This window comes from Globicephala melas, chromosome 20 (genome assembly GCF_963455315.2).
Source record: "Globicephala melas chromosome 20, mGloMel1.2, whole genome shotgun sequence".
NCBI classification, from domain to species: Eukaryota; Metazoa; Chordata; class Mammalia; order Artiodactyla; family Delphinidae; genus Globicephala; species Globicephala melas.
Genome location: NC_083333.1, coordinates 927,932 through 945,990, shown reverse-complemented (window position 1 = coordinate 945,990; position 18,059 = coordinate 927,932). Strand labels below are relative to the sequence as shown.

The following is an 18,059-nucleotide window of genomic DNA, read 5'->3' as shown; positions in this document are numbered from 1 at the left end:
TTCATTACAAACACCTAGAGAGGCAAACATCTAGAGAGGTGTTATGCATGGATTTTTTTTTTAATTATGGTTTTCATATTTCCAACAACCTACAATTCCCCCAAGTATTCCCCCAAATAAAAAATATCAGTTTACAGTTAAAAACAATGCAAAAAACTGAGATATTTGTTCAGTCACACTGAGTGCTAAAGAGGATCAGAACTGGTGTTAAAACTTAAAAGAACATGGATCCCAGCTTCAATTTAACTTTTCTGTTCCAATTTCCAGAATTAATCCAGTTGACATAAGGCTCCATTGGTAAAACGAAAACAGCATGGACTGATCACATTTCTCCCCAAATAATGAGACAATGTTTTCTGATTTGAGAAACCCTAAGATTTTGTCCAATGTACTTGACTTCTTTAAATACATTAAAACTTTCTTTTAATAATATTCCTGCTGCACTCAAAAATGAGTATCTTCTGGGATTTCCCTGGTGGCACAGTGGTTAAGACTCTGCGCTCCCAAAGCAGGTGGCCCAGGTTCGATCCCTGGTACGACCAGATCCCACATGCGTGCCGCAACTAAGAGTTCGCATGACACAACTAAGGAGCCAGCGAGCCTCAACTAAGGAGCCCGCCTGCCACAACTAAGACCCGACACAACCAAATAAATAAATTTTTAAAAAAATGATTATCTTCTTACTGACCACCATCATTAATAATACTTATCACCAAATTTTGGACAGATGCCCTGGCACCTACTCATTATTTTCTGGTCAAAACCACATGAGTGATAATATATTTGGCAAACTTGAGTGATAATATATTTGGCAAACTTGAGCGATAAAACCTCCACAAACAATGGTAATTATGGATCTGAGAAAAAAGACCTAAGCACTCAACAAATCAATGCAATTAAGGAAAAAAGCCAGAAAATCATAAAATAATGAAAAAAGGTTGGCTCAAATTTGTTCTCTAAAATGTACTACTTGGACTATTTAAGGGAAATTAGATTCATCTGTTATCTTTCCAAGGAGCTACTTAATGTTTATAGTACTGATTCTTATACAATAGTGCTTTTAGGTTGTACAAGAATTTCACTGAATTTACCTTGTTAAAAGAAGTGAGCTAGAACGCACACAAATCATTGCAGAATACAGAAATTTCTGATTTGACACTATTTGTTATAACTTAAAGTGAGCCTGTAACAGAGGCTTGTCTTATGTAGTATTTTCATAATGTCTTTTCTAGCTAAAATTCAAAGAATTATACTCTTTTAATACATTTAATCACTTAATCCATTCACAGTGTAAACTAAATGTGAAGTAGGCAAACTGAAGAAAGGAGTCCTTCACATAAAAGACCTGGAATAGGGGCTTCCCTGGTGGTGCAGTGGTTAAGGATCCGCCTGCCAATGCAGGGGATGTGGGTTTGAGCCCTGGTCCAGGAAGATTCCACATGCCACAGAGCAATTAAGCCCGTGTGCCACAACTACTGAGCCTGTGAGCCACAACTACTGAGCCCACATGCCACAACTACTGAAGCCCACAAGCCTAGAGCCCGTGCTCCGCAACAAGAGAAGCCCCTGCGATGAGAGGCCCACACACACCGCAACTAGAGAAAGCCCACGCGCAACAACGAAGACCCAACACAGCCATAAATAAATTAATTAATTAATAAAAAAAGACCTGGAATAAATGTGAAGTTATCATCTAAGAACTTATATATACAAAGAGGAAAACCAGTATACAGAAATGATTACAGTACTAGAGCCCGACAGGAGGGCCACAGCTCAAGGCCATTATGGTCTATCCAGGATGTTGTTACACCACTCTAATCCTTTGGGATCATCAAAAGTTAAAACTTGCTTAACATTTAAAGACAAAAGCTGCTTGGAATTTCTGTTTCTTTGAAAAAGGGCCCCCAAATCGTTCTGTTTTCTAAAGCTCTCATACACATTCACATATATTAAATTTTTAACAGAAAATTTCAGCACAATCTGTTAAACATTAAATTAACCTTGTCTTAAATCGTACCTTTATTAGTGACCCACACATTTCATTACTTCCCCTAACAAATTTCATCATCGAGGAATAGATTTCTGTCCTATTACATTGTGAGCACTAAGTTCTTAACTAGAGAATAATGTACCAGCCCACAAAATTTCAGGGAAGAGGAGAGAATCAAGTACATGATCTTAGACCCTAAATTAGGAACCCCTGCTTTTCAAGAGAAAGGAGAAACACACCACTCTCTTATATCGCACTGTCCTACACAACAGTAATGAAATATCCCTTACACATATTGGCAGAGCAACATTTTGTCATGTCAGTTCCTGACTTAAGCCAAAAGAAACTCCCCCAAAATAAAAATAAACCAGCCTAAACAAAAACAAATGAGAAGAGTTGGGGTTGCACAACACTGTGAATGTACCAAATGCCACCAAACTGCTCACTCTAAAATGGTTAATTTTATGTTATGTGAATTTTACCTCAAAAAATTGCATATGTATGCATTTTTTGGCTGCGTTGAGTCTTCGTTGCTGCACGTGGGCTTTCTCCAGTTGTGGCGAGCAGGGGCTACTCTGCGTTGCTGTGCGCGGGCTTCATTAGTTGCAGGATGCAGGCTCAGCAGTTGCAGCACATGGGTCCCAGAGCGCGTGGGCTTCAACAGCTGCAATGCGTGGGGTCAGTAGTTGTGGCACACGGGCTTAGTTGCTCCGTGGCATGTGGAATCTTCCCAGACCAGGGATCAAACCCCATGTCCCCTGCATTGGCAGGCGGATTCTTAACCACTGCACCACCAGGGAAGTCCCTGTATATATCTTTAAATGAGACACTGTTTCTTTGTTTTTGTTGTTGTTGTTTTTTAATGAGACACTCTTAATCACACACCAGAGATGAATATGGTCAGATTCTCTAAAACACAGGATGGTGAAAACTGTTGTCTGGGGCTTCCCTGGTGGCGCAGTGGTTGAGAGTCCGCCTGTCGATGCAGGGGACATGGGTTCGTGCCCCGGTCTGGGAGGATCCCACATGCCGCGGAGCGGCTGGGCCCGTGAGCCATGGCCGCTGAGCCTGCGCACCCGGAGCCTGCGCTCCGCAACGGGAGAGGCCACAGCAGTGAGAGGTCTGTGTACCGCAAAACAACAACAACAACAAAAAAAAACTGTTGTCTGCTTTAGAAGCCAAAGAAAAAGCAGCCAAGATAGAGTTCAAAGAATAAGTCAAGTATTTGCTGAAGAGCCTCAAAAATCAAGTTCCTTCTGGGAGCTGGGGGGGAATTTATTCCTCAGGAGAGTCCCAGGGCAAAGCCAAGCCATCATGGAGCTGGAATTCACACTACCTCTTTAGCAGATCAAACTAGAGAAGTCACCGGCTGTTCTGAGGACCTGAGGTATGACCTCAGGACATTGTTAAAAAAATAATAATAATGCTGCCACAGTCAAAAGCACAATCACTCTAACTTTCCTAGCCCAGAGTATGATGTCACTGCATTTCAGAAAAGGTCTCCCTGTACAGGATTATACATCTAGATTTAACATAACCTAGTTTCTACTAAATATACGTTGTAAAAGTCCCTTCTCAACTATTCCTCCCTCCTTCCGGTGCCCGTAAAGAGAATAAGGCCAGAAGAAAATTAAGAGGGTCTTAATTTCAAATGGCTCTCTGGGAAATGGCAGCTAAATTAGAGTTGGCGAGGCCACTAAATCCCCTCTTCGCATAAAGTAGGACTTTACACAGTTGGTGCTAGTAGGGAAAAAGTGAACAGTTGACCAAATTATAAAGCAGAAAGGTCATCTCAGCAATCTTTCATTACAAGGGTGAGAGGTGCTAATCAGATATTTCAATAATGCAAAGACAATGGCATCTTCAGGTATCATTTATTGCCTAAGAAATGACAGCAGACAACTCATTACAACAGACACACCTGCAATTTCCATTTAAAAATGGCCACAAAATAATTTGTTAATATTATCCGGTAAGAAAAAAGCTCAAAAGTTTTACATCCAATTCTTAACTGAAATAAACTCTGGAAAACTTACGCCTGGAAGGAGAGAAAAGAAGGAAGAAAGGAAAATGCGTCCTGCCTGATTCGTTCCCTGTTCAGCTTGGTTCGTAATATTTTAAAATACGGGTGTGTCAAAGAAGAAAAAGAAAAGATGGAAGAACTGGGCTTTCTTGAGTCTCTTAAGTCACAGAATGTTAGCTTTGTATTACCTTTACCACCCAATTTTCAGTGAGGCTATTTGCAGAACACACTATACTTTCTGCTTCTTTGGGAGTTTAAAACTACTAAGATACCTGCAAACAGTTCTCATCTTACCACCACGCTTAGTCATCATTGGAATGTGTTACACGTTTTCTTGTACAGCTGCATCTCCTTAATCTGCTGCTTTCTATTATGACTCTGTAAGTGTACCCTGAGGCTAAGCAACAGAATTATACCAGGGAGGTGATTAATAATTTAAATTGTTCCTCACTGAGACCACTTCCTTTGTCATTCTTCCTTTTCTAAACTTACTGAGTTTTCTTTACTTTCTCTTTTAAACCACATGATTATACCAGTGTTTGGCATTTAAAAAACACTTCTTAAAAGTCAAAGTTTAATGAAGCATTCACACTTTATTCACACTGCTTCATAATGAAGCAGCCAGGTGAGTTGAAAAAAAGTCTGCCCCGCAAATGGGCACTGTTTTCAGTGCTCTGAAAACAAAGAGCATGATCAATTCTTTGGATTCAAAGAATATGGAATAACAGGAAGTTCCAGTTTCTTTACCTCTGTCTTAATCTACAGTCTTTCCTCAAACCAGACCGCTCCTTCTAAGACCAGAAAGAAAAAACTCCGGGCTAAGATTTACTCCCACCTGCTTCCCCCTCTCTCACATCGGGTCAATTCTGGAGGTTTCTCTTCCCTTTCTCCAATGTCAGGAATTCCTCTTCTTTCCCCAGGTGGTCAAGATTCTAGGGATATGTTCCTCCATTACGAGGTGAGGGAGGAGAGGTGTCTCAGCCTCAAATTACAGAAGACGGGTGAGGTCTGCCCATCTATGAGCAAAACTCTGGGGGAACTCCTTTCCCCTTCTGGTACCTGGACACGTCCCAGCCTCTCAGTGAACGACGCCAAACCGCGAAGAAGGTTCTCCCCTCGGCCTCCAGTCTCTACCGGCCACACCCCTGGCCTCTGGCCCTCCTAATCCCCCACTTCGAACATATCTTTTCCCCAGTGCCCCACAACTCCCAGTTGCCACCCCGCGGATTCCCTCACCCCACTCCAGCGGTGGAGTCCCTTTCTCCAACCCTCTTCCTCACAACGGTCACACCTGACGGCTCACTCCATCTTCAATGGTCACGCTCCTAAGATTGCTCTCCTCCGCCCGTCTCCAACCAAGCCTGGCCCCCTTCCCCAAAAGAGGGACACACCCCAAAGTTAGCCGCCCTGAACTCACCGGAGGCAAGGGCAGGGGTGGCAGCAGCAGCCAGAGAGCACGGCCCGAGCGGTGCTGTAATGGTTTCCTGCACGCCACGACTCCTTCTCCAGGTCTAAGCCACTGCGCAAAACCCACTTGGCCAGGGACAAACATGGTGGACAGGAAACTCTGACGTCAGACAGCCTCGCCGTGTGACGTCATCCAGGGAGAACCAGAAAGGCGGTCCTCTCGGTCGCCTTGGAGACGGAAAAATTTTGTGCAGTCGGGAAGCGACCTGAGGTCCGGGCCTCCTAGGAAGTTCACTGACTATCGGAACGGATCTATTAAACAAGCTGACATTCCCTGGATTTGTTTCCTCGCACAGGAGTTCTCTAAAAACTTACACATAGGGATAGTGAAACATCCTGTTTTCTTAAAAAAAAAAAAAAAACCCAGCTAATTTCCCTGGCCAGTTCAGGAATGTGGACGATGGTGATCCAGCCCAAGACCATGCAAGGGCAGTGGGACTGGAGGAGAGTGGTGCAAGGAAAAACGGTTGACATGGCCTCAGATCTGAGTTTGAATCCATCTGAGATCGAATCCCTGTCCTGAATGTGATTAGCAAAGTTACTTAACGTCTCCTCAACCTTAGTCTTGTGAAATAAATCCAGTGATATAACTCTCTCCAGCTTGTGAAGCTTGAAGTAGGTAAGGCGCCCAGCATGTAACAGGCGTGCTTACACAAAAGTAAGTTCCTTTCAGAAACCAAGACCTAGATATCTCTGTACCTTCCCCTCAAAACGAAAACTTCCCACTTAAAACTGCTCAAAGTAATAATAAAGTCTTTAACCAAAAAAAGAAGAAGAGGAATGTGAAGAATGAGAGCCTGAGGCAGAAGTTGGGAAACCAAAGTGCAAAGGGGACTGAGAAGTAGAGAGGTAGAAGGAAAAGCAGGTGGTCATAATCATTTAGGACGTTTTTAGAGTTCTATGAAAGTATAGGAACTATATATCTCTGAGGCCTAGCCGCCCCCTCCCCAAAATTTGTTGAATGGATAAATGTATGAGTGAGTGGTCAACAACAACAGTTGCTAGAGAGAAAAGGAGGAAGGGCCAAAAAGTGTCCAAGGATTTAGCAGCACTAAGGTCTTCGATGTCACTGCTGAGACCATCAGCAGAGATAATGAAGGCAAAAGCCATGCTGAAGAAGTTTGAAGATAAATGGGAGGTAAGGAAATGAAAACAGATAACTCCATAAGAAAGTATGGCTGAAAGAGAAGAGATATAGGATGGTGTCTGAGGGAGAAAGTAGCAAGCATTTTATTTTTAAGTTCTATATTCATACATTTTCTTTACACTAACCCTTTAGCAATACCATGGGTTCAATCATTTTTCCTACCCATATGACTCCAAAATATCTATCTCTAACCTTGACCTAGTCCCCAAACTTCACCACCAAATTGCTAACCGCACTGATCGTTAAGGCTGCACATATGGCCCACCCAAATTAAGCAAATCATAAGAGTATTGGGGGGGGTGTTTAAAAACTGTGGTTCCAGGTACAACTCACAGAAGACAGAGGTGGATTTTGTAAAGAGATGCCACCAGAAAAATCTTTGATTCATACCTCTCCCCGGTTCAAAAACTTTCAACAGCTCCTCATTTCCTAATTTGTACAGAACCTATCCTTCTCCCAGTTTTCCTCATTTCTTTGCTCTTTAGTTTTCTCATCTACAAAATGGGAGAAATACTAATATCCAATCATAATATTATTACAAGGATGAAATGAATTAGTGTACGTAAAGCACTTAGAACTATGCCTGCATACAGTATGGACTATGTAAATATTTGCTATGATTGCAATTATTTGAACAAATTACACTGCCAGAAATTACTAGCCAGAAATCTGGGGGTCATTCTTGATTTCTCTCTCTCTTAACTGCCACATTCATTCCATCTCCAAGTTGTCAATCCTACCTTCAAAATATATTTCAAATTCATCCAATCCCTTCTATTCACCTCATTATTCCAAGCCACCATCGCCTCTTGCCTCAACTACTAGAAACCTCAACTCTCCTCCCAACCATTATTCATACAGCAGCCAGATTTTTGTTTCACTTTTTTTTGAAGTATAAACGAACATTCCAAAAAGTGCACATCAAAAATATAGAGCTTGATGAATTTTCACAAAGTAAATGTAACCACATAACCATTACGGGGTCATCTTAAAAATATAAACCTGGTCATGACTCCGGTGTATAAATCCTTCAATGACCTCCCATTATACTTTGACTAAAATCCAGTTTCCTTCCCATGGCCTATGAGTGGTTAGGCTCCTGTCTACCTCTCTTAATATCATTTTATCCTTTTCAGTCACTCCTCATTTCCTCTTCATTTCACCTCTTGTTAGCTTTTGCAGCTCTCAAATAGGCCAAGCTCTTTCCCATCCTAGGGCCTTCACAACTACCGCTCCTCCTACCTAATATTCGTTTTCCCCAACTCCACACAGGCCTGGCTGGCTTATAATTTAGGTCTCACTTTAATTGTAATCTCATAAAGGCACTCCCTGATTACCCAGTCTAAAAGGTTCTTCTCTTCCAGGCCCCACTGCCACCCCCATCATAGCCCTCTTATTCCATTTGTAAATTATATATTCGTCTCTTTACTTGTTTATTATTTCTCTCCCCAACTAGACTGTAAATTCCATGAGGGCAGATACCAAGTCTGTTTTTATTACTACTGTCTACCCAGCACCTAACATAATGCTTGGCACACAGCATGTATTCAGTAATAAATGAATAAGTAAATTATTCAGGAATAAATGAATGAATGTCCACAAGCAAAGTACTAAAACTAGCATTTAAGAGCCTCTATATTATGGTCAACAGTATAGACTATGTATTATTGGTCTATTTTCCTCTCTATATTTAAAGCAAACAATTTCCTCCTCAAATACAATCCACGCTGCTCCCTTAGCCTGGAAAACCCTGTCACCATGACTGTGACTTTCTCCAAATGTACTCATCTTTTGAGATCCACCTAATCCACAAAACTTTCTCAGTGGACATCTGGTCCTGATATAAGATGCAGGAGATACCAGGTTACATCGCTGTATTAGAAAGCAACTGGCAGAAAGAAGCTGAGATAAAACGTGAGGTTAGAAACGATCTTCCCCTTGGTTACAAAGGCCAATATAGCTTCTGTTTAAGCTAGTTTGAACGGCCTCATTTCTCCCAGCTCTTATTGTCTCTTCCTCTAAACTCACCATATTAACCTATCTGATGGCTCTTCACACCTTTTAACATAAGTGCAATCAATTTCTGTGTCTTGCTTATTACACCATAAACCTGGGAGTGGGATTTGTGATGAGGTGTTTATTATTTATTGGCTGTAATAATTGACATTGTTATTTTTGACTGCCTTTTTTCTCACATAACAACATCAGTTTACTTTTGCAATATTCTCAAAGGACTATTAAGGTGTCTTGCACTCTTCTGGCTAAGAGTGAAACAGTGAGTGGAGATGAAATCTGAACCAAGGTCAGTCAATAGGGATCTGAATCATAAGTACAGTGACAGAAATTTGTTGAAGCTCGTTCACTGCAACAATGATGCCTGTATGACATTTTGCTAATTCTTGCTAGAAACATCCAGTAGGACTGTGTAATTCTTGTTCCCTCAGAGCTGGTTTTCCTTATTTTGTTAGCTACTCCATATTCTTCTAATAATTTTTTTAGTTTAAATTAGCCTGTTTTCTGTTGCTTGTAACCAAAGAACCCTAACTGATACCAATGTTTAACTAACTTCCCACTCGTCTTAGGTGATGCTATTTCTCAACTTTGTCTTTTTGCTGTTCACTTAAGAAAAGCCTCTCTGTAAGAGCTACCACTGACCAAGAACCTAAAGCTAGGTGTTTTATATAGATACATTATCTCTACTCCTTAAAACTCTGTAAGGTAAAATCTTCCATCAATGTGACTTTCTCCAGCAGGTATCCAATCAGACTATAAAACACTTTTTTTTTTGGCCACGCTGCATACAGGATCTTAGTTCCCCTGGCCAGGGATCCAAGCCATGCATCCTGCAGTGGAAACACAGTGTCCTAACCACTGGACCGCCAGGGAATTCCCTGAAACACTTTTTGGAACCACAATTAAGGTTAATTTGCAAGATTTTATTTCTCCTATTGAAATAACTAAACCCAAACCTTGTTCCAGCGTTCTCATTATGTGAAACAATTAACTATCTTTATACCATAACGTCCTCTATGGTATAAAGTAAGCAAACTTCTATTTCTAGCTATTTAGCCCAGGGGTTGAGGGGAGAGGTTGGAGAGAGAGGAGATGAACTTTATTATCCAAATTCAGTAAACCTGCAGCTACTCAAGGCAATTGCATACGATGTAAAAGCAGTTTGCAAAAGGTCAGGTTAATTACATTAACTTTGGTATACAATGAAAAGTACCTTGTCTGCCAAGCCTCCCCAACTCATGCTAGTTAGAATTCAACAGCATCACTCCGTTTTAGCACTGTATTCATATCGCTAATGTGACGCATCCTACCGTGTTCGAGGGCAGGAACCATTTTCATTTAGTGTAGCAAGTGCCCAGAGTTCTGCTTGAACGTAACCTAACCTAGAAGACAATTAAAGTACCAGCTTGAATGAAAAATAATCGTCCCAAATTCTGAACAACAAGAAATTTTTTTTGTTGTTAATAATTGGCAGCCATAAGGCTAAGCCTTCTATCTCGGCTTTGTCGCTTCAAATCCTTCCCGAAGGCGGCAAAAATAGTGAGCCACCACCCCCGCCGCAAGCAAAGTGAGTCTTCCATCTCCACATTCCCTTAGGTCCCTCGCCTCTCTCTATCGCCCCAGGGAACAAAGGCCTCAGCAACAGGCCGAGCTCTGACTCCGGGCGCCAGACGTCAGTGCGGCGACCCAACACCTTGCCAAAAAGACTCTATAGGGAGATATCAGAGCCGTGGCTTTCCAACAACACAGCGATGCAAAACCAGCTAAGAAAAGTAAAACCTACCAGCGGAAAACTAACCAACCGAGCCCGCTGGGGGCGGAAGCGGAAGTGCCTTGAGATCATAGAGTTCTCTAGTTCCGGTCGCGGAGCCGCGTTCGGGGCTAGAGCGCCTCTCCACGGCCGGCGGGCTCCAAGCGGCTTCTATTTCCGGTTGCGGCTTCTGACAGAAAGCCGAGACCTCCTTTTAAACGCGGCGTCACGGGTTCCTCGCCCCTCGCGTGGGGTCAGCTCGCAAGGACTGGCGCGGGCGGGGGGATTGCACAGCCCACAGCTGAGCCAGGCCGCTGGGGCCGGCCTGCACTGGCACCTTCGATCCCTCAGAGCCGCCTGGCTTTTGAGCCCTCCGGATTGGGAGTCCGTGATTGGCCGCCTCCAGGACTGCCGCTCGAGAGGCCAGCGCTCCTTCGCCGTACCTGTCCCCCCATAGTCACGCTTTTCCCTGTGAGGTGCAGCATTAATCAACTCACCTCTCCCACACACTACTTCCCTAACGTGGGTGTCCGCGTTGACTTCATTCTTCACCTTCCCTTGAGACCCCTCCCCTCTGCCTCCGGAAGAGGTCTTTTTTGCCCAGTTCCTGTAAAATAGCACCCATCTGGCACCCCCAGAAAGTTCATGCTTACTAGAGAGTTTGTGGGCAAAGTAAAACCCAGTGCACACACGAAACTATGGCTGAGCACGGGGCTCACATCACAACTGCTTCTGCGGTGGATGACCAGCCAGCCATCCATCTTTGAGGTGGTAGCACAGGACAGTTTAATGACAGCAGTGAGACCTGCTCTTCAGCATGTGGTCAAGGTAAGGATTTAATTCTCTGAAAAGTTTTAGGAACGTCCGGGTAAAAACCAAGCCAATAATCTGAATTTATTTGTTGGCCTAAGTTTTGAAATAACCAATTAGCATATAATGCACATCACATGATTTAATGGTTATGGAGTCTCTTGTTATGTGTACTGAATACCCAGCACTAAAGGGAGGTTAAGGTAGACCCAGAAAGAAAAGTGTGGAAATTCAGAGGGAAAAAAAGGAAATATAAATACAAGGCATAGTAGCTGTGTAATGGAATGAATTTCATTTATTTATTTTGCTTTAGGTTCTTGCAGAATCAAATCCTGCCCGCTAGGGCTTCTTGTGGAAGTGGTTTGATGAAATCACCCTGCTAGGTCTTCTGCTCCAGCAACATTATCTGTCTAAAACCAGCGCCTCGTTTTCTGAAACTTTTATGGCTTAAAGAGGATCGTAATGGGAGACACACACAAGCTTCAGAGATTGGCCAGTGCTGGTCTCCCAAAGAAGCAGCTTTGGAAGTCAGTTATTTTCCTGGTTCTTCTTCCCAGTCTGAAAGTGAAGCTGATTTCTAGCCTGAGAGAAGAGGATGAATATTCCATCCATCCCCCTACTTCCCGCTGGAAACGATTTTACAGAGCCTTTTTGGCAGCCTACCCATTTGTTAACATGGCCTGGGAAGGCTGGTTTCTTGTACAGCAGCTTCGATACATCCTAGGAAAGGCCTGAGCATCACTCACCCCTGCTGAGTCTGGCTGGGGTTCGGCTAGGTCGACTTACAGTTCAGGATATACAAGCTCTGGAGCACAAACCAGCCGGAGCCAGCATGATGCAGCAACCAGCTGGGAGGTAAGGCCTTAACATTTCCCCAACATATTTGATTAATAAATCCTAAAATCTTATCCCAATTTTATGAAATTTACCCACCTCAGTCCATTTTGGGGTATTTCATAAAATCATCGAAAAATTCTTGTGTCCATAAAACAAGGATTGCCATCCTGGTAACCTTCCTCATCATAATGGCTACATTTTTGCACACACTTGCTATGTACCAGGCTCTTTGCTAGGTGTTTACGTATATTATCTGAATCCTCATCACAGCTCAATGAAATAAATGCATTAGCACCACTTAACAGTTGAGGAAAGTTCTAACATTTGAGTACCTTGCCAAGGCCACACAGCTAATAGGCGGCAGAGCTGAGATTCAAGCCAGATCAGTACAATTCTAAAGACTGCTCTTAACCATGGTGCTGTCCCGCTCCTAGTGTCTGTGTTCTCTGACAAGTTCAAATATATTCCTCAGTACTGCTGAGTTGTTTTTTAAGTGAGTTATTTCTTTTTCTGGATATACTATCTTCCACCCCCATAAAGGTCTATATAATCAATGGCTCATTAATTTCTTTCTCAAAACACAAAGCAAACAAAGCCCTAGTCATTAAAAACAAAGCTTAGCTCCTAGAACTCCTAAACTACGGTAGGTCAGAAAGAGGGAATTGTTTCAAATAGACACTTACAAGAGAAAACGCCAGTCCAGCAACTATTCAATCCCCAAGCTGAATCAACGATTCTAATGAAAAGTGTAAGAATTGCATGTGTATTAGTTGTTCTGTGATTGTACCTAAATAAACAGTTTCTGCTTTTGCCTCCTTGTTCTGTTCTCCAAACGGCGTTGGCGAGAAGGTAAAGTCAGCTCTGAAGCAAGCCATGGGAGGTGCCGCCTCATGCCTCTCTACTGGCCTTTCGGTGGGTGTATTCTTCCTGCAGTTCCTTGAGTGGTGGTATTCATCCGGAAACGAAGAAACCATCAAGTCATTGACTGCCCTGCCTACTCCACCACCACCGGTACATCTAGACTACAATTCTGATTCTCCCCTGTTGCCCCAAATGAAGACTGTGTGCCCACTGTGTCGTAAAAACCGGGTGAATGACACCGTTCTCGCCACCTCTGGCTATGTGTTTTGTTATCACTGTGTGTTTAATTACGTGAAGAGTCACCGAGCTTGTCCCATCACAGGTTATCCAACACAAGTACAGCATCTGATTAAACTGTACTCCCCTGAGAACTGAAAGGGATTAGCACCTTGTCTCACAACGAAATGACTGCGCTATAAGGCCAGAGGGCTGGTTTTCCGCACAGTAAATAGCATTGTTTAATCATCCTCAATTAATAATTGTATTAACTTTAAACAGCCACATGGATTTCTTTAAAAGGATGTACTCGTTGATCTTAACCTTTTAGCTTGCTCCGTAGACACCTCTACTTAGAGTTGACCGAGCTGGTCAGAGTGAGAGAATCAGGACTGGCAGGGGATGTGAGGGTCAGCATAGAGAAGGTGATCAAAGAGGGTACTCGGCACAGAAGCTTTTCCTGTCCCCTTCCTTAAAGGACAAGAGGTATAGAAGCTCTCAGGAAAAACCCAAGTTAGACCTCGTAGAGTGGGTAGTGAAGGGGAAGCAGGCCTTTTGAGAAAGGAAAGCATTTATCTGCCTATGAGGAATAGGTTTTATCGGTTTGCAAACAGTATGAAATATGAACCTGCTTTTTTAAATTTTATTTTATTTATTTTTTTAATACAGCAGGTTCTTATTAATTATCACTTTTACACACATCAGTGTATACATGTCAATCCCAGTCTCCCAGTTCATCCCCCGCCACCACGGACATGCTTTTTATAGAAATACTTAGAAACACTTTCTCCTTCCATATGCTGAGACTCATTTGTTAAGTAACATTTGCTATAGTCTATCACCTTTTAAAGATCCCTTTGTGAACCACACATACCTTCCTTGGGAAACTGGTTACAGGAAAATAGGGGTTGAATGTATATACAGAATAGTCTGAAGACTTCAGTGTGAAAGCAAAGCTATTAGTGAAGAGATGAAGTAAAATACTGCCCTAACTATGACTGTGTAAAGACAGGATCTTTGCATAAGCTCTTTCTGCTTGCTGTTAAGAGTTTGCTAAGCTGACATGAATTATTCTGGCTATTACTAAAGTTTCTATGAAACGCTTAAGTAAATTTTAAGAATAAATGTTTTTTGGCAAAGAGCTGTGTGGAAACTGAAAGATTAGTCGAGGTATTTAGAGTAAATTTTTCATTCAGGCCACCTTTGCGGTTTTTTTTTTTTTTTTTTTTTTTTTTGCGGTACGCGGGCCTCTCACTGTTGTGGCCTCTCCCGTTGCAGATAACAGGCTCCGGACGCGCAGGCTCAGCGGCCATGGCTCACGGGCCCAGCCGCTCCGCGGCATGTGGGATCTTCCTGGACCGGGGCACGAAGCCGTGTCCCCTGCATCGGCAGGCGGACTCTCAACCACTGCGCCACCAGGGAAGTCCCTACCTTTGATTTTTTGAGGCATTCTGTATTAACATTTTGCTTTTTTTGCTAATCCAATATTGGAGAGAAATCCTCTCCTCCAACAGCAAGAATTCAATCTTGAGTGAAATACCTTATTTCTCAAGTGAAATACTGCACAAACACTTAAGTTGCCACCGGATTGGCAGGGTTAAACATACAGGTTAAAAACATACGGGTTAAAAAAAAAATCATTACTACAAGAGGAAGGATGAAAATTATTTTTAAGTGCCTCTACTGAGACAGGTGTTGTCCAATACAACTCATTTCAGCAATTCAAAGCACATTTTCTGATAGCACTAAGATAATAGAACTAAATTTTGAAATACAATATCCTATAGATTTTAAAATATTAACACTTTATGTACCATGAGAAGAGTATAATGGATATTTGCAAAAATTCTTATTAAACCACAAGGTTTTACCAGAACAAATACCATAGTTAAGTAAACTTTTTTTTTAATTTAAAAATTTTTAAATTTGTTTCAAAGTTAAACCCAAGACACACTGACTTCACAGGAAATCCAATGAGAAATGTTTTTCTAGGCTGAACACGTGTTTCCCCTTAGTCTCCCCCCAAAAAACATGTACATGTTAATTACTTTCATTTTACAATCACTGCTAAATAAACATTTTTAATATAGTAATGAGTCAATAAGGGAACCAAACCAGATTCAGGACTGAAATAATGCAGTTTTCCATGAAGATATCAAAGCCATATTTTTCACCTCAACCTACAAAGAAAAACAGGAAAGTATCAGTAATTCAAAAGAATATTAAACACTCTTACACATAATAAAACCAGTATCCAAATAGGCTAGAACATACCAATGTGGAAAAACCACAACCAGAATCAGCTCAGAAGATTAAGGGGTCATGCCCTGGTCAATGCCAACACTGAAGCAATGGCAATGCCAGGTCAGACTATACTTCACTCATCATTGCATCATTGCTTTTCACCTCCTTGTATTATCTAAGAGCAGCCCAACACCCTATTTTCACATCCAAGAAAACTTAGGTTTACCCATGAGAAGAAAAGACTTCAGATAAGTTGCAACCGTGGGCTTTCAATATTTGATCTTCTACTATTCACCTCAAGCAACTCTGCTGTACAAAAATGCAAACTTGAACAAGTTTTGTTTTGGAGGTGCTTTTAAAAAATTTTTGTAATACAGAGTAGAGTGGAGAAGCGTTTACAGTTCAAAAACATTTCTTGTTTTAGTGAGTCCAAACACCATGCATGATAAAATCTCAGGGATGTCTGTGAAGGGATTTATAATCTAGTTCTAAAGCAAAATCTTTAGAAAAGATTTTCTCCTAAAATCCTTTATAAAGTAAACTCCAGTTCATTTGACATACAGTTTGATTTACAATTCTGCTGCCAACAAAGATGAAAAGTATAGTCATAAAAAATTTTATACAAGAGTCTGCTAAAGAGTCCAAGACCCAGGGAGGCTAGGATTTGACAAAGGTCCATAGCAAAATAACAGCAATGCTGGAAAGAGAAACTGAGGTCTGATTACCAGATTTATATTTTTCCACTACCAGCTAAATACAAGGTTTAATTTCATTTTTCTCCAGGCCATGGGCAAGATAAAGGAAACAATGCAAAGCCTGGGTAATTCACAACATGGATGATCAATTTCTGAATGAGAAAGCTGCCTGCATTTTATTCTAAGTGACACCTCGTAGTTTACTATCGCTGACATGCTATGCTAAAGTACTAGGATCACAAACAATGTCAACCTCTCCAGCTTTTCAGCATTGTATCTAAATAACAATTCTGGAGACACAACATGCCTCCTTCAGCCATTTATAAATGTCAATAGCTTGATACTCCATAGTTAAAAACGTACAGCTATGGTCTGTGTTCTCCATTCAGCAACTGAATTCCACAAAGAGAGGGAAACTAGTAAAGTGCCTGTTTAGAGGCTCGAAGCTTTATCTCATCAACCTGTGCAGAAGTAAGTACACGTTACAAAAAGCAAACAGGCTAAGAGAACTTAAATAACCTTGTCTAAAAGCATGAAACTTGTGAGCAGAGCTCCAAGTGTGCTCCAGCCACACACAGAGGGCACACTTTCCTAGTTCTCTTCCTCAGTACGCTTTCCTCTGTCTGGAGCGCCTTCCCTACCCCTTTCAATCTGGAGAAAGTCTGTAGTTCTAAAACCTTGTTCAAACGTCACCTTCTCTGTTAAGTGGTCCCTAACTCCCTCAGTCATCCCCTCCTCTGACTCCCACAGCACTTTTTCCCACCACAGTACGCATCACACGCCAATAATTCACCCATTCACGTCCCCCACCTCCCGTCTCTCCCACCAGCCCCATTACGCAGAGCTCCTAAAGAACCAGGACTTCCTCTTACTGGCCTTTGCATCCATTACACTCAGAATGATGCCTGGGACACAGAAGGCGGCTCAATAAGCGACGGTTTAATTCAGTCGGTGAACGACCCTCCCTACTAAACCCTAACCGCCTGGATTATACAAGCATCAGCACAGTTTATAAAGCCGACTTACCTCCAACATTTCACGTAGGTTAAGGACGTCCCTCAAGCATCTCTAAGCCCTCCGTCCTCCAACTTGTAACTCATGGCATTCTGCATGGCACCCTGCGCAGGACCACCAATTCTTATACACGGTGTATCCTCAAAACGATAATAATAACAACAATAATAATACTACTGCTGATAATAATAATAATAACATCCAAACCGCACCAACTTCAGGAAAGACTGAGACGCCATCCTTCCGGGGAAACACAAGGCCGGATCCCGGGCTCAAACCAAAGCCTCAGGCAGGGGATCCGCAGCCCACTTTGGGAACCCCCAAAACTCTTACGCCCTAGACTCTCAGGAGGCCTGCCCAGGCCTGCAGAGGCTGACCTCAGCCCACCCGCCGCCGTTCAGTCCCAGAGGTACGGGCTTGGGGCTTCCCACACTGCTCCACCTCGCTACCCCGCCGGCTGCCGCAGCAGCCCGATCCGGACAACCAATCCCGCGACGGCCAGTGGACCACGTGGGCCGCTGCCCTGAGGCTCGGCTGGTGCGAGGAGCAGCCAATCGGAGGGCTAGGCGAACGCCGGGGTTGGGGTGGGGAGAGCGGGCGTGAAGGCGCAGGCGTCTTTGCAGTCTCTTCTTGGCGTGGCGGGCTACATGCTCAAAGTTGAAAGCAAGACCCTGAGTAGTCCCCGCCCGCCCTCCAATTCCCTGATCTCCGACCTTGCGGAGACTGACATCCGGAGTGGTTTTGCTGGTGCCTCGTTTCACAACTGGGGAAGGGCATCTGAGGCGGGCCGTAGAGGGTGTGTGTGCCCTGGCTTTCCAGGAAGAACTATCGATTCAGTGTTCCGACAGTATCGTGCTTGCGCCGAATTCCCGCCTGAGGGCTAGGGGTTGGGGTGGACTTTGATGAATGTGTCCCTCTCTCCCCGACCAGGAGAAACTCATTGGCTTGTCAGGGGCTTGGACGCTTCCTGAATAAGCAAGAGGTGCCACTAA

At 42.9% G+C, this 18,059-nt stretch overlaps 1 protein-coding gene, 1 long non-coding RNA gene, 1 other non-coding gene and 1 pseudogene across 4 annotated transcripts in view; 1 reads left to right on the top strand and 3 right to left on the bottom strand.

The window, feature by feature from the left end:
* Positions 1–10,487, bottom strand: part of LOC115850676 (AP-2 complex subunit beta-like) — a 76,203-nt gene extending 65,716 nt beyond the window's left edge. Inside the window, 1 exon segment of the mRNA XM_060290040.2 lies at positions 10,424–10,487. The gene's annotated coding sequence lies outside the window, so the exon portion shown is untranslated.
* A 73-nt stretch (positions 10,488–10,560) lies between these two features.
* LOC132594303 (peroxisome assembly protein 12-like) lies at positions 10,561–14,255 on the top strand (annotated as a pseudogene).
* Positions 14,256–14,994: 739 nt separating this feature from the next.
* LOC132594306 (uncharacterized) lies at positions 14,995–17,542 on the bottom strand. Of its 2 annotated transcripts, XR_009560487.1 has the most exons (3): positions 17,280–17,542; positions 17,080–17,171; positions 14,995–15,294 (listed from the first exon to the last, which is right to left on the bottom strand). It is a non-coding gene; the product is annotated as an uncharacterized lncRNA (long non-coding RNA). The 2 variants fall into 2 exon arrangements; XR_009560486.1 differs by having other exon boundaries at positions 17,080–17,542.
* LOC132594359 (Z30 small nucleolar RNA) lies at positions 15,415–15,507 on the bottom strand. Its single transcript, XR_009560512.1, has one exon. It is a non-coding gene; the product is annotated as a Z30 small nucleolar RNA (small nucleolar RNA).
* Positions 17,543–18,059: the final 517 nt, after the last annotated feature.